This window comes from Mobula birostris, chromosome 27 (assembly GCF_030028105.1).
Source record: "Mobula birostris isolate sMobBir1 chromosome 27, sMobBir1.hap1, whole genome shotgun sequence".
In the NCBI taxonomy this organism is placed as follows: Eukaryota; Metazoa; Chordata; class Chondrichthyes; order Myliobatiformes; family Myliobatidae; genus Mobula; species Mobula birostris.
In genome coordinates this window covers 9,268,861-9,285,395 of record NC_092396.1, presented here as the reverse complement: position 1 = coordinate 9,285,395, position 16,535 = coordinate 9,268,861, and the positions used below count along the sequence as shown (strand labels likewise).

The 16,535-nt window shown below is 40.7% G+C and overlaps 1 protein-coding gene across 2 annotated transcripts in view; it reads right to left on the bottom strand.

Moving 5' to 3' along the window:
- Positions 1 to 1,230: 1,230 nt before the first annotated feature.
- cenps (centromere protein S) overlaps positions 1,231 to 16,535 on the bottom strand; it is a 62,766-nt gene continuing 47,461 nt past the window's right edge. Inside the window, exon 7 of one of the 2 annotated variants that reach the window (XR_011883347.1) lies at positions 1,231 to 1,317. The gene's annotated coding sequence lies outside the window, so the exon portion shown is untranslated. The remainder of the gene's footprint in view (positions 1,318 to 16,535) is intronic. The other variant, XM_072245144.1, reaches the window with a different exon arrangement.

The following is a 16,535-nucleotide window of genomic DNA, read 5'->3' as shown; positions in this document are numbered from 1 at the left end:
CACAGGGGTCTCTGCCCTGGCTGCCCTTTTCCTTTCCTGTCACCCAATAACCTGCCTTCTGCAACTTAGGGGTGACTGCCTCCCAGTAGCTCTTATCTATCAAATTTCCGTATAAGCCAAAGGTCATCGAGTTGCAGCTCCATTTCCTTAATACGGTCTCTAAGGAGCTGCAGCTCAAAGCAATTTGTGCAGATGTAGTTATCAGGAAGACTGGAGGTCTCCCAAATTTCCCATATCTCACTCGGAACATACCAATACCTACAGATCCATCCTCTACTAAGTAAAAAACTTACTAGAGACATTTTTTTACTTACTTAGAACCTCAGCCTGTGCCTGCCCAAGTCTGTTCTCACCTAAGCCTATTGAACCAAAGCCAGAACACTCTAATAATGTCCCGCTCCAACAATGGATGCTCCGCTTGAAACTCCTTTCTTTTTATTAGCCCCATGTTGACTGCTGCCCACCGAGAGAGAAAAAGAACAAAAGGACATCATATGCAGTGTAAATAATGGTCTTTATTTTTTTAATGTTATTTATAAGATACTGTACCTCCAGTTAAGTAGACACTAGGAATGTCCAAAACATCATTGCACTAACATCATTACAATCTGCTTATCCATCATGATCAAGTCAGAGTAAAATATTGGAATATCTAAGCCTTACATCTCATTCTTTTGATTTTTTTTGTATCAAGGAATGGATTATGCTGAGTTCTAGAATGCTACACCTCTCAAATAGATCTTCAATTACCTCTGACAACAAGGGATGTAAAACCAAATCTCATCTTGACATAAGTCAACATAAAGGTGTTCTGCTGAAAATAATTAGGGCAGTAACCAAAATTATCTACCAAGGACTAACTCTTCAGAAGACTGATTGTTTAATCCAGATTTCATCTAACTCAGAAGCAATGAATTTATATATTGTGAAAGGCAAGCAAAATGTATTGAAATCAAGTCTAATTAATGCATCATAACATTTCATGTAAATAATTGTAATGTAGTTGAAATATACAAAAACGTGATAGTTTTAATGTACAAGTTTAACAGGATACATTTTTTTCCCCAATACACCAGCTGAGACCGAACCAGAAGCTAGTACTTAACAATGTGAAAAAGTCTTCCAAAAGAACAGTTTGCAGGGAGCTTTCTGCTCTCTCCAAGGGATTCCTCCAGCTACTGACCTCCCCTCACGTGAAGTCTCTTCTGCCTCTTCTGTGTTCGAATACATAAAGCCACTTTCAGAAAGATGATCATCAATTTCCAACAAGCCAGCCAGCAGCTTCAATATCAGTGACTTTTTACTTCTGGTCAACTCCTTGGGGATAAACAAAGGAAAAGAAACTTCAGAGATTCTGCAGAAGCTGGAGATGTTGAGAAACACACAAAATGCTAGAGGAACTCAACAGCTGAAGAAAGATCTATGGAGGGTAATAAACAGTCATAACGTTTATTTGAGTGACAGAATGTTGAAAGAAAACTAATCTTTTTCCTGTCTATTCGCCTCGACAGATTAGCTGGTAGTGAACACTGGTTATTCAGTCAAACCATATGCAGCATTTCTCCCACTGCTAAATGAGTGTTTCCTGTCCATTCATGCTTTTTATATGCATTTTGCCATTGAAAACCATTCATCCTATTCTGCTCCAACAAAATACTTAAGTTCACCAATACCTCTACTATCTCTGGAGACAGACAACATTTGGTATGTCCCCATCAACTCTTAACAAATTTAATTGATGCATTATAGAAAGCATTCTGTGTGGATGCATTATGGCATGGTATTGTGACTATTCTACGTGATCGCAAGGAACTGCAGAGAAGTGTGGACACAGCTCAACACATTACAGGAACCTGCCTCCTCTTCATGGACTCTGTCTCTACTTCTCACTACCTCAGTAAAGCAGCCAGCGTAATCAAAGACCCCACCCACTCCAGACATTCTTTCTTCTCCCCTCTCTCATCAGGCAGAAGATACAAAAGCCTGAAACTAGGTCCCACCAGGCTCAACAACAGCTTCTACCCCTCGATAATCAGGTTTGAGAATAGATCTCTTGTATGATAAAATGGACTCTTGATCTCACAATCTACTTTGTTATGATCTTGCACATTATCGTTTACCTGCAATGCACTTTTTTGGTAGCTTTTACACTTTATTCTGCATTGTTATTGTTTTACTTTATTCTACCTCAATGCACTGTGTAATGATTTGATCTGTATGAATAATATGCAAGACAAGCTTTTCACTGTATCTTAGTACATGTGACAATAATAAACCAATATCTCAAAATATCTCTCTTTAACTTTTACTGGTTTGATTTTTTCCCGTATCTCCCCACTTAGTATTTACAGCAATTTTAATTCAATACTCCCATTACAAATATTTCCACATCTGCCTTCCTATTCAATCATCTGAGCAAACTACCTGTATTCGCTCTGCTCACCTGAAGCTTCATTCTGTCTTCCAGTGGGTCGGTGCCCTCAACACCCACGAGGAGAAGCAGCAGGGACACCACACTGATTGTCACTAGCCACTTCATGCTTGGGCTCAATCTTCTGAAATGTTAAATGAATGGCAAGCTCCTCAGTCTATTCCACAGAAGCTACCTCCAGTTCTTTTATAGCAAAACACTGACGCACAAAAATTAATGAACACAATCACAGCTTAATAGTCAATGTGCACCATTAACCCAATAAAAGCCTGCAAGCTCTGTATATATAAAGAGTGACAGCTTCATCTAATTGTAAATGGAAACATGGTAATTGAGGGACATCATAACTGACTAATTGCACTACATTTTTCACTTCAGGTTTCGTAAATTTATGATACAAATAGATGAAAGTTTGTAATATTCTTCATTAAAATTGCAGCCCAATTTTAATGAACTACACATTAAGAAGGTTTATAGCTTCCATTCGGAGAAATTTCTAATCATACACACAAAAACATACTTTTAAATGTCATAAACACGGAATTAGTTTCTGATCAGGCAGTTCATTAGAAGTGAACTAAACTATAAAATTGAGAAATTATAATTCCCTGGAAGAGCCATTACTAGCATCTTGTGCAGATCAATTACAGGATATGACCTTCTCAAAATAAAACTCAAAATTTCTTAGATGGTTTCCAAGATACTTTTTCTATACATTACACCTTTAAATAGTTTTCTTTCTCAATCATTAATTTCACAAATTGAAATCAAGTAAATTACAGAACTGACCACTCATTTCACTGGTTTGCAATTACAAGTCTCAAATGTCTTACCGGAGTGCCCTCTGTGCTGTTTACAGAAACAAACCACCCAATTCAAAGTTCAAAGTTCAAAGTAAATTTATTATCGAAGAACACAAATGTTACCATGTGCTTACCCTGCCTTTATTTATTTATTGACATACAGCACAGAGTAGGCCTTCTGGCCCTTTGAGCCTTGCTGCTCAGCAATCCCCCAATTTAATCTTAGCCTAATCACTGGACAATTTACAATGAACAATTAACCTATGAACCAGTACATCTTTGGACAGTGGGCAGAAACCAGAGCACTGGGAGGAAACCCAGGCATCACAGGGAGAACGTGCTAACTCCTTTCAGACAGCAGCGCAAATTGAACACAAGTCACTGGTACTGTAAAGCACTTTGCTAACTACAACAATACCATGCTGCCCCAATTTTCTCACAGTAGAGAACAAATAAATACAATAGAATCAATGAAAATATATAAAGTCTAACAAATAACCAATGTGCAAAAGACAAACTGTGCACATATAAGTAATACTGAGAACTTTTCCATGGAGGGCTTCCAGACCGTTCGGGCTGACTGGAAGTGCATTGAGAGCGGTAAGCGTAAAGGAGTTGGGGGCTTGCTGTTTTGGTTAACAACGGATGGTGCAATCCTGGTCATATTACGATCGAGGAACGTGTTCGTAGCCCGGATATTGACTTCTTGCTGTTGGACTCTGGCCATATTCCACCGAGATACAACACTGGGCGTTCCTGCCTGTGGAGATCAAACTTTGCAGCTCCTTGTGTCGAGGGTCAGACACCCTGAGCCAATAGACTGGTCCTGGACTTATTTCCATCTGGCATATTTTGCATATTGTTGTTTGATTGTTTGTGGTTTTTGTATTGCTATATTTATGCTCTATTCTTGGTTGGTGCAGCTGTAACGAAACCCAATTTCCCTCGGGATCGATAAAGTATGTCTATCTATCTATCTATCTACCTATTAACTTGTAGAGTCCTTGAAAGTGAGTCCATAAAGGAAATACAATAGAATCAATAAATAATTACATACAAACAATGACTTGCAAACAACCTACGTGCAAGAGAAGAAAAGTTGTGCAGATACAAATAAAGTAATAAGTAAATAATACTGAAAACACGAGTTATAGAGTCCTTGGAAGTGAGTCCATAGGTTGTAGAATCAGTTCAGTGTTGAGATGAGAGAAATTATCTATGCTGCTTCAGGAGCTTGATGGTTGTAACTTAAGGTAATAACTGTTCCTGATGGTTGAATGGTAGTAATTGTATCTGAATCTGGTCCAGATTCATCACTTATTCAGAATACAAAATGATATGTTCCACATAATAGGCCCAATAACATCAGGTCGAGTTCAGCTGAGTTCTTTGCCCTGTGCACAATTACTGTGAGGTACAGGTAAAATGAAAAAACGTGTTTGCAGTAGCGTCATAGGTACAGACAACAGTAGAATATAAATTGTACATAAATTATATCTACGAGAGTGAAGAGAAGAGAGACTCTAACATAAGATGTTAGTGCAATAAAACACAAATCAGAGACAAGTTAATCAAGAGGGTCTTTGTGGCATGTTCCTGAAACTAGTAGTGAGGGACTTCAGGTTGACTGTAGGAGCGAGAAGAGGACATGACCTGGATGATGGATCCTTCAAGAGCACTTGTGAACAATAAGAGATAGGAGCGGAATTAAGCCATTCAGACTATCAAGTCTGCTCCTCTATGTCATCATTGCTTACTCATTTTCCTCTCAACCCCAGTTTTTTGCCTTGTCATGTAACCTTTCACGTCCTGACTAATCAAGAACATATCAACCTCCGGCTTAAATACACCCAATGGCCTGGCTTCCACAGCCGTCTGTGGCAACAAATTCCACAGATTCATCACTCTCTGGCTAAAGAAATTCCTCATCTCCATTCTAAATGGATGTCCCTCTATTCTGAGGATGTTCCCTCTGGTTCCAGACTCTCCCACTATAGGAAACATCCTCTCTACATCTGCTCTATCTAGGCCTTTCAGCATGCGATAGGTTTCAATGAGATCCCACCCTCATTTTTCTAGATTCCAGTCAGTACAGGCCCAGAGCCATCAAATGCTCCTCATACAATAATCCTTTCATTTCTGGAATTATTCTCGTGAACCTCTCTAGATCCCCTCCATATCACCACATCCTTTCCTAGATAAGGGGCCCAAGACTGCTCAACATCATCTAATCCAAAATAGAATTGCAGAGCAGACTCAATGGGCTGATTAGTCACATTCTGCTTCTCTTTCTTGAAGCATTTCCCCTCGTGGGCTCAACCACAAACTGATCTAAAAAGCCATCTTGTAGGTATTCTACAAATTCTCTCTCGAGGTCCCAGCACCAACCAGATTTTCCCAATCTACCTGCATATTGAAACACCCTCATGATTATCGCAACATTGCCCTATTTACAAGCTTTTTATAACTCCCTTTGTAATTTGTAGCCTACATCCTAGCTACTTTTTGGAGACTTGTATATAACTCCCATCTTTTTACCTTTACAGTTTCTTAACTCTAGCCATAAGGATTCTGCATCTTCCAGTCCTATGTCACTTCTTCCTAAGGATTAGATTTCAAATTTCAAAAATATTTCTACAGGATCTGGCTGTCACCTGGAACTGAGTGGCTTGCAAGGGCGCTTCAGAAGGCAACAGAGTCAAAAACCTTGCTATGGTCTGGAGTCACGTGTAAATTATACTGGCTCAGATTTAATTCTGTGTCAGGTATTAGTGGACTGGAACAATAAACAAACTTCTGGAGGAATTCAGCATGTCAGGCATCATTTGTGAAAGGAAATTGACAGTCTACAAGTGCAGACCCTTCATTTGGACCTATCTCGACCAAATAAAACTGGCCATATCTGTTTGGAGGCTGCCTGAGGTGCTGAGGTCTTCCAGCTGTTTGTTTTTTAGCTCCAGATTCCAACATCCACAGTCTGTTGTGAACTAGACGCATTTCATACAATAATGTACTTGCCTTTATATTCTAGACATCTTGAAATGAATACTAACATTGTAATCACCTTCATCACCACCTATCTTTAGGGAATCCTGCAGACTCCCAAATCCCTTTGCACCTTGGATTTTTGAATTTTCTTCCTGTTTAGAAAATAGTCTATGCTTTTATTTCTTCTACCAAGTGCATGAACATTCACTTCCCAACACTGTATTTCATCTGCCACCTCTTTGCCCACTTTCCTAATCTGTCTAAGTCCTTCTGCAGCCGCTCTGCTTCCGCAACACTACCTGCCCCTCTACCAATCTTTGTATCACGCACAAACTTGGCTACAAAGGCATTAATTTCATCGTTGGATGTTGTTGATATATCGCTGACAATCAACATAAAAAGAAGCCGTCCCAACACAGACCCCTGTGTAACACCACTAGTCAGTGACAGCCAATCTGGAAAGGATCATTTTATTCTCACTCTTAGCCTCCTACCAAATAGCAAATGTTCTATCCATGTTAGTATCTTTCCAGTAATATCCTGGGCTCTTATTTTGTTTAGCAGCCTCATGTGTGACACCTTGTCAAAGGCCTTCTGAAAATCCAAGTATACAACATCCACCAATTCTTTGTCTATCCTGCTTGTTACTTCTTCAAAGAATTCCAACAGATTTGACCGGCAAGATTTTCCCTTAGGAAACCATGCTGACTTTGGCCCATTTTGTCATGTGCCTCTAAGTAGCCCAAAATCACATCCTTAACAATCAGCTCCCAACATTTTTCCAACCACTGAGGTCAGGCTAATTGGCCTATAATTTCCTGTCCCTCCCTTCTTGAAGAGCTGAGTGACATTTGCAATTTTCCAGTCCTCCGCAACTATGCCAGAATCTATTGATTCTTGAAAGATCATTAGTAATGCCTCCACAATCTCTTCAGCTACCTCTTTTAGAACCCTGGAGTGTGGTTTATCAGGTCCAGGTGACTTATCTACCTTCAGACCTTTCAGTTTCCCAAGCACCATCTCCCTAGTAATATCAACTACACTGACTTCTGCCCCTTGATACCTGAACTTCCAGCAAAGTATTAATGTCTTGCACTATTCAGTTCATCCACCATTTCTTTGTCCCCCATTACTACCTCTCCAGTGTCATTTTCCAGTGGTCCAATATCTATTCTTGCCTCTCTATTACTCTCCATAAATATTTACCTAAAAAAACTTTTGGCATCATTTTTGATATTATTGACTGGCTTACCTACATATTCCATCTCCCCCTCCCCCCCACCCCCCGATAGTTTTTTAATTGCCTTTTTCTCGTTTTTTTAAAGCTTTCCAATTCTCTAACTTTCCACTAATTTTAGTTCTATTATATGCCATCTCTTCTGCTTTTACGTTTTCTGTGACTTCCCTTGTCAGCCACTTTGTGTCACCCTGCCTTTAGATTATTTCCTCTTCTTTGGGATGTATCTATCTTGCACCTTCCGAATTGCTCAGAGAATCTCCAGCCATTGCTGCTCTACCATCATCCCTGCTATTATCCCCTCCAATCAACCTTGGCTAACTCCCCTCTCATGCCTCTGTAATTCCCTTTACTCCACTGTAATACTGATCATTTGACTTCAGCTTCTCCCTCACAAGTGGCAGGGTGAATTCTATCATATTATGATTACTGTTTCCTAAGGGTTCCTTTACCTTAAGCTCCCTAATCATATCCAGTTCATTACACAACACCCAATCCAGAATTGCTGATCCCCTAATGGATTCAACCAGAAGCTGCTCCAAAAAGCCACCTGGGAAGCATTCCACAAATTCTCTCTCTTGAAACATTAACTTGTTTTTCCCAATTTATCTGAATTGAAATCCCCCATGACAAATGTAACATTGCCTTAACATTGCCTTTTTGGTATGTATTTTCTATCTCCCGCTGTAATTTGTAGGCCACATCCTGACTATCTTTTGGAGGCCTGTAAATAACTCCCATCAGGGTCTTCTTACCCCCAGTTTCTTAACTCTACCCACAAGGATTTTACATCTTCGGATCCTATGTCACCCCTTTCTAAAGATTTAATTTAATTTTTTTTTTAACCGACAGAGCCACTCTTCCTCCTCTGCCTACCTGCCTGTCCTTTTGATAGATTGTGTGTCCCTGGATATTAAGCTCCCAACTACAATTGTTTTTCAGCCATGACTCTGTGATACCCACAACGTCATACCTGCCAATCTCTAAATGCGCTAAAAGATCATCTGCCTTATTTCATATACTGTGTGCATTCAAATATAACACCTGCAGTCCTGTATTTGTCACCCTTTTCAATTCTGCCCCGTTTTTACACTGCAACCCATCTCACTGACTGCAATTTTGCCCTATCATCTCCGTCCTCACTGACAGTCTCATTGTACACTACCTCTGCTTGTAAATCAGCATCCTTATCCTCACCCTATCACCCTAATTTCCATTCCCCACCAAATTAGTTTAAACACTCCCCTGCTGAACCCCCAAAAAATCTGTGTTGATCAATGCCCATTGCCATAAAAAATCAGCAAGAACCAACCTCTAGGAAAACTGCATTTTTAAACTATTTACTTCTCTGTCATTTTTTCTCTTACTTAAAATCCAACATAAACTACAAGGATAGAAGATGGGGATGTCGGGCTGAAGGTGTTTGCCTGTCGGGTAAGGTGGGGGGGGCAGAGGGTGAAGGAGAAGTTGTAGAGCAAGGGGTTATTGATGGGAATGCAGCAGAATCAAAAGTCACAGGGAAGGATTGACTTCACAATGGGTTGCAAATGTGATGATGATCAGCATCAATCGCGCCAACAAACAACATGACTAACAGCAATGTCCTTCAGGCAGTACACAAAACTACTTTACTGCTTCTTCTTCTTTCAAACCTGATTCTACTACTAAGTTGTGTTCAATTGAAACCTGTGATTTACACTTTGATGGTGTTTTTTTTGGCCCATTGAGTGATCTGACACTTTGCTGCCTCTAAGGGAGTTCAGGGGGGTTTGGACCTGAGTTTGCAGCTTGGAGGCCAAAGAGCCCGGAGACACACGATCTCCATGTCTTGCCGATGTCACCAATCAAAGCACTGAGTAAGACTGAAATCAATGAGGATGAGAGCGGGAGTTCAGGGCCGGCTGCCTGTGTTTGACAGGTCTCCCTTTCCCCCCTCACTCGCTGCTGCAGGAGGAATGCACTGGAGTCTTGGGTAAGGTTTGATCGGCGTGGTTTGTGGGGAGATTAGACTCATTTTTTAGAGGGCTCTGCAGTTCATACTATACGAGGGGTGATTGATAAGTTCCTGGCCTAAGGTGGAAGGAGTCAATTTTAGAAAATCAAGCACATTTATTTTTCCTATATTTACACACTTAGTCCAGTGGTTGTGGAGCACATGGATCCCTTCTTTGTAGAAGTCAGCGTCTTGGACCTCCAGAAGTGGTCCACACCATGGGGTGACTGATATAAGTTCATGGCCTAAGGTAGAAGGAAATGAGTAATTAACTTCAAACTTTCTGCATTTTCACTCAGAGTTGAACTGCATGTGCATGTAACAAGAGTTGTATAACTCACCTCCTTCTACCTTAGGGCACGAACTTATCAATCACCCCTGCTGTGGACCACTTCTACAGAGAAGGGATCCGTATGCTCCACGACCTCTGGACTAAGTGTGTAGATGTAGGAGGGGACTAAGTTGAAAAATAAATGTGCTAGGTTTTCTAAAATTGACTCCTTCTTCCTTAGGCCACGAACTTATAAATCACCCCTCGTATTTATTTCTGGTTACTTCTCTTTTTAAATTGCTATCTTGTGCGACTTTGATCAGGGCTGACTGGCTCTGTGGCCTGCATGAAGCTGAACTGACATGGCGCTAAGCTGAACTGAACTGAACATTCTTAGACTGCTCCAAGGCTCTATGGTTTGATGTTTAATGTTCTGTGTGTTATGTGCTCATATTTTGCCATTTGCACAATTTGTTTTCTTTTTGACATTGGGTGTTTGATGTTTTGCTTGAACGGGTTCCATGCTGTTTCCTTGTTTTGTGGCTGTATGTGGGAAGACCAATCTCAGGTTTGTATACTGTATACATACTTTGATAATAAATGTACTTTGAATCTTTGAGTTACCTACAGGCTTCACCTCGATTAGGACCAACTTACTGGATTGAACTACAAGTCCATAAAACATAGCAACAGAATTATGTCATTTGGCCATCGACTCTGCTCCGCCATTCCATTACGGCTGATTTATTATCCCTCTCAACCACACTCTCCTGCCTTCTCCCAATCACCTTTCATGCCTTTTCTATGCATTCCATACCATATCTTTCTGAGAACAGTCCTTTTTTTCCTCCCTCATGCATCCACATTTAAACAAGTATACAAACTGTGGGAAGACATGTACAGTCTATTTATGATTCTTTGTATGTGAAGCCAACAAGGGAGCTTTGGAGCATTATCTTCCAGTCCATTCTGCTTTCAGCTCTTAAATTGCACCACTTCTGGTACTAATTGGTGTTGAAAAGCCTGTTGTGCAGAAAAAGGTGCTAATTTGTACTTTGATGCAAACATCATTCACAGTAAACATTATTAAAAGGAAAAGGAAAAACTTAGTGCTTTAAGGGAATGCTTGCCTTAATGGCCCCCTTGTTTCAGTGCCAGTAGTTTAACAGAGTGAAGAAAATTATTCTGATCTGTAAAATGGAGCAAAACAACAAACTGATCGAATTTGATCAATCAATATCCTACTGGGTAGAAAATACTATTTTTGGAAATACAATGGATAAAAATCTTCATACAGCAGCCCACATCTTTGTCATGATGTGCCAAAATGTTTCACAGCCTACTAAATATTTTTGAGGTGTTGCATTTTTGTAATGTAAGAAACACAGCAGTTAATTTGTGCACAAGCTCCCTCAGACAATATTATTTCCATTATTTAAGGGATTTTCAAAAGATAAAATTGGTTAGGACACCTGGGTTAACTACTAGCTCTCTTCCACAAAAGTATTGTCATCAAATGTTTTACGTTCGACTGAGAGTAGATAACATTACATTGTGTCTCATCCAACCCATCCAACTATGCAGAAGCACAAGATTCTCCAGATGTTGGAAATCTTGAGCAACACATACTAAATAGTGGAGAAACTCAGCAGATCAGCCAGTATCTATAGAGGGGATTAAAGAGTTTTGGATCAAGTCTTTATCCGGACTGGAAAGGGAGAAGCAATGAAGGACTTCTGACTGACCACTACTAACACAAGACAATAAAGGACTACTAAATGACCATTACTAACTTAAGGCAATGAAGGATTATTAACTTAAGGCATTGCAGTGCCTTTTCAAACCAAATATAAAACAGAAAGTTCACTTGATAAAAGTTGAACTAGAAATAATTATGATGAGGATACACATTCATCTCTAATTGACAGAGGTAAGAGCTGAAATTGGCATCAAATTAAATCATCTGTATTTGCACTAGAAAATGTTTAGCATAATGAATCACTGGCACTGCTAAGAAAATAACCTTCAATGATGAGTCATTGGAATTCTTTAATGTTAATGTTCAATCACTGAGTATACTCAAGATGGATAATAGGTTTTTGGGCTTAGAGGAAACCAAGAGGTGTGGGGAGTAGGCGGAAAAGAATAGAACCATTATCTGATTGACTGTCATTAGAGAGTCAAGCGGCCATGTTTTCTACTACTGCTTCTAATGCTTTTATGTTATGAGGATAACATAAAATAAATGCATTGCAAGGATATGTTGAGCAAACTAGGGCTTTTCTCTTTGGAGTGAAGGAGAAAGAGAGGTGACTTGATAGAGCTCTACAAGATGATTAAGAGGCATTGAGTGGACAGCCAGATACCCTTTTATTCTACCCCCCCCACCCACCCCTGAGGGCAGAATTAGCCAATTTAACATTACATACATTATTTAAAATAAATTAACTATCAATTCTTTTAATTTTTTTAAAGGCATAGATTAAGTGGATAGCCACTGACTTTTTACCAGAGCGGAAATGGCTAATATGAAGGGTCACAATTTTTAAGGTGACTGGAGGAAAGTACAAGGGGGTATGTCAGAGGTTTTTTTTTTACACATAGAATGGGGATGCATGGAACACACTGCCAGGGTGGTGGCTGAGGCAAATACATTAGGGACATTGAAGAGACTCACAAATAGGCACATAATGCAAAAAAATGGAGGACTATGTGGGAGGGAAGGATTAGATTGATCTTGGTTAAAAGGTCGACACAACATCATGGGCCAACGGGCCAGTACTGTGCTGTATGGTTCTATGTTCTATATTCATAATAAGGTTATTCAAGATTATACTGACCAAATGCCTTATTCAAGAAATTCCCAGTCTGATCATTCTCTATACACCTGATCTCTGGGTTGTGCATATGTTTGTATTCTGGTCAGGGTTCCTGGATATACTATTTACATACAACATACTGTTCAGATCATCAATTGTTCAATGGACCATTACACAGTCTGTTAAGCACTAAGGCACTCAAATCAGAAAGACCAAAACAGTTCTCAACTTGCCGAATGCTTGTTATGTTAAAATTACCTTACATTCATCGGGACTAGAATTAGCTGGATTTCTAATCTAATTCATTCTCTAGCAAACCCTTTGCCATCAAGAGACAGCATCTTAAGAAGACAGTATCCATCACTAAAGACCCTCACCATTCAGGACATGCCCTCATCTCATTACTAACATTGGGGAAGAAGTACAGGAACCTGAAGACACACACTCAGTGTTTTAGGAACAGCTTTTCTTCTGCCAGCAGATTTCTGAATGGTCCATGAACCCATGATCATTAATATTCCTCTACAGCAGTAATTTTGTAACTTATAGTCATTTACATGTCTTGCACTGTACTGCCATAAAACAACAAATATTACAGCACACTGTATGCCAGTAATAATAAAACCTGATTCTGATTTTGTCTTCCTTTCTATAAACAGAAGTAGTCCCCATACATAAGAACATAAGAAATAGGAGCAGGAGTAGGCCATCCGGCCCATCAAGCCTGCCCCGCCATTCAATAAGATCATGGCTGATCTGTCCATAAACTCAGTTCCATCAACCTGCCTTTTCCCCATAACCCTTAATTCCCTTACTATGTAAAAACCTATCTAACTGTATCTTAAATATACTTAATGAAGAAGCCTCAACTGCTTCCCTGGGCAGAGAATTCCAGATTCACCACTCGCTGGGAAAAACAATTTCTCCTCATCTCCATCCTAAATCTTCTCCCCTGAATCTTGAGGCAATGTCCCCTAGTTCTAGTCTCACCTACCAATGGAAACAACTTTCCTACTTCTATCTTATCTATCTCTTTCAAATTTTTGTATGTTTCTATAAGATACCCTCTCGTTCTTCTGAATTCCAGAGAGTATAGTCCCAGGCTACTCAATCTCTCCTCATAAGTTAACCCCTTCATCTCTGGAATCAACCTGGTGAACCTCCTCTGCACTGCCTCCAAAGTCAGAATATGCTCACAGTACTCCAGATGCGACATCACCAGTACCCCGTATAGTTGCAGCATGACCTCCCTGCTCTTCAATTCAATCCCTTTAGCAATGAAGGCCAATGTTCCATTTGCCTTCTCAATAACCTGTTGCACCTGCAAGCCAACTTTTTGAGATTCATGTATAAGCACTCCCAAGTCCCTCTGCACAACAGCATGCTGCAATCTTTCACTATTTAAATAATAATCTGCTCTTCTATTATTCAACATACAAACACTACTCTCCTATATCCACTCCACAAACACTATTGGCCAATCGTGGAGAATAGGAACCTCCACTATTCCTCCATCCTGTGAATTATGCAGCAAGAGTTGATACAATTTTTTGTGTCATGTTTTTTGACTTCTCCAGTGCATTCAACACCATCCGCCCTGCTCTGCTGGGGGAGAAGCTGACAGTAATGCAGGTGGATGCTTCCCTGGTATCATGGATTCTTGATTACCTGACTGGCAGGCCACAGTACGCGTGCTTGCAACACTGTGTGTCCGACAGAGTGATCAGCAGCACTGGGGCTCCACAGGGGACTGTCTTGTCTCCTTTTCTCTTTGCCATTTACACCTCGGACTTCAACTACTGCACAGAGTCTTGTCATCTTCAGAAGTTTTTGGATGACTCCGCCATATTTGGATGCATCAGCAAGGGAGATGAGGCTGAGTACAGGCTACGGTAGGAAACTTTGTCACATGGTGTGAGCAGAATTATCTGCAGCTTAATGTGAAAAAGACTAAGGAGCTGGTGGTAGACCTGAGGAGAGTTAAGGTACCGGTGACCCCTGTTTCCATCCAGGGGGTCAGTGTGGACATGGTGGAGGATTACAAATACCGGGGATACGAATTGACAATAAACTGGACTGGTCAAAGAACACTGAGGCTGTCTCAAGAAGGGTCAGAGCCGCCTCTATTTCCTGAGGAGACTGAGGTCCTTTAACATCTGCCGGATGATGCTGAGGATGTTCTACGAGTGGCCAGTGCTATCATGTTTGCTGTTGTGTGCTGGGGCAGCAGGCTGAGGGTAGCAGACACCAACAGAATCAACAAACTCATTCGTAAGGCCAGTGATGTTGTGGAGATGGAATTGGACTCTCTCACGGTGGTGTCTGAAAAGAGGATGCTGTCTAAGTGGTATGCCATCTTGGTCAATGTCTCCCATCCACTACATAATGTACTGGGTGGGCACAGGAGTACATTCAGCCAGAGACTCATTCCACCGAGATGCAGCACAGAGCGTCATAGGAAGTCATTCCTGCCTGTGGTCATCAAACTTTACAACTCCTCCCTTGGAGGGTCAGACACCCTGAGCCAATAGGCTGGTCCTGGACTTATTTCATAATTTTCTGGCATAATTTACATACTACTATTTAACTATTTATGGTTCTATTACTATTTATTATTTCACAAGACAAGACAAAGGAGCAGAAGTAGGCCATTCAGCCCATCAAGTCTGCTCCGCAGCTCCTCCATGAGCTAAACTATTCACCCATCTAGTTCCAATTTCCCCCATATCCCTTGATACCCTGACTAATTAGATACCTGTCAATCTCCTCCTTAAACACCCTCAATGATTGGGCCTCCACAGCTGTATGTGGCAACGAATTCCACAAATCCACGACCCTCTGGCTAAAAAAATTTCTCCTCATCTCTGTTTTAACTGGGTACCCTCTAATTCTAAGACTATGGCCTCTTGTCCTGGACTCACCCACCAAGGGAAACAACCTTTCCACATCTACTCTGTCCAACCCTTTCAACATTCAAAATGTTTCTATGAGATCCCCTCTCATTTTTCTATACTCTAATGAATACAGTCCAAGAGCTGACAAACGCTCCTCATATGTTAGCCCCTGCATTCCAGGAATCATCCTCGTAAATCTTCTCTGAACTCTCTCCAACATCAGTACATCCTGTCTAAGATAGGGGGCCCAAAACTGCATACAGTATTCCAAATGAGGTCTCACTAATGCCCCATAGAGCCTCATCAACACCTCCTTACTCTTATACACTATTCCTCTTGAAATGAATGCCAACATAGCATTCGCTTTCCTTACCGCCAATCCATCTTGGTGGTTAACCTTTAAGGTATCCTGCACGAGGACCCCCAAGTCCCTTTGCACTTCCGATTTTTGAATTTTCTCCCCATCTAAATAATAATCTGCCCGATTATTTCTTCTTCCAAAATGTACAACAGTACATTTGTCAACGTTGTATCTCATCTGCCATTTCTTTGCCCGCTCTCCCAAACTGACTAAGTCTCTCTGCAACCTTTCCGTTTCTTCAACATTTCCTGCTCCTCCACCTATCTTGGTGTCATCTGCAAACTTAGCCACAAAACCATTTAATCCATAATCCAAATCATCGATATACATTGTAAAAAGAAGCGGCCCCAACACCAACCCCTGCAGAACACCACTAGTAACTGGCAACCAATCAGAATAGGATCCCTTTATTCCCACCCTTTGCTTTCTGCATATCAGCCAATGCTCCACCCATTTCAATATCTTTCCTATAATTCCATGGGCTCTCATCTTATTAAGCAGCCTCATATGCGGCACCTTATCGAAGGCCTTTTGAAAATCCAAATACACAACATCCACAGCCTCTCCCTTGTCAATCTTATTCAAGATTACCTCAAAAAATTCCAATAGGTTGGTGAGGCAGGATCTTCCCTTCATAAAACCATGCTGGCTTCGGCCTATCTTGTCATGCACCTCGAGGTATTTCATAACCTTGTCCTTGAGGATTGACTCCAATATCTTTCCAACTACGGATGTCAG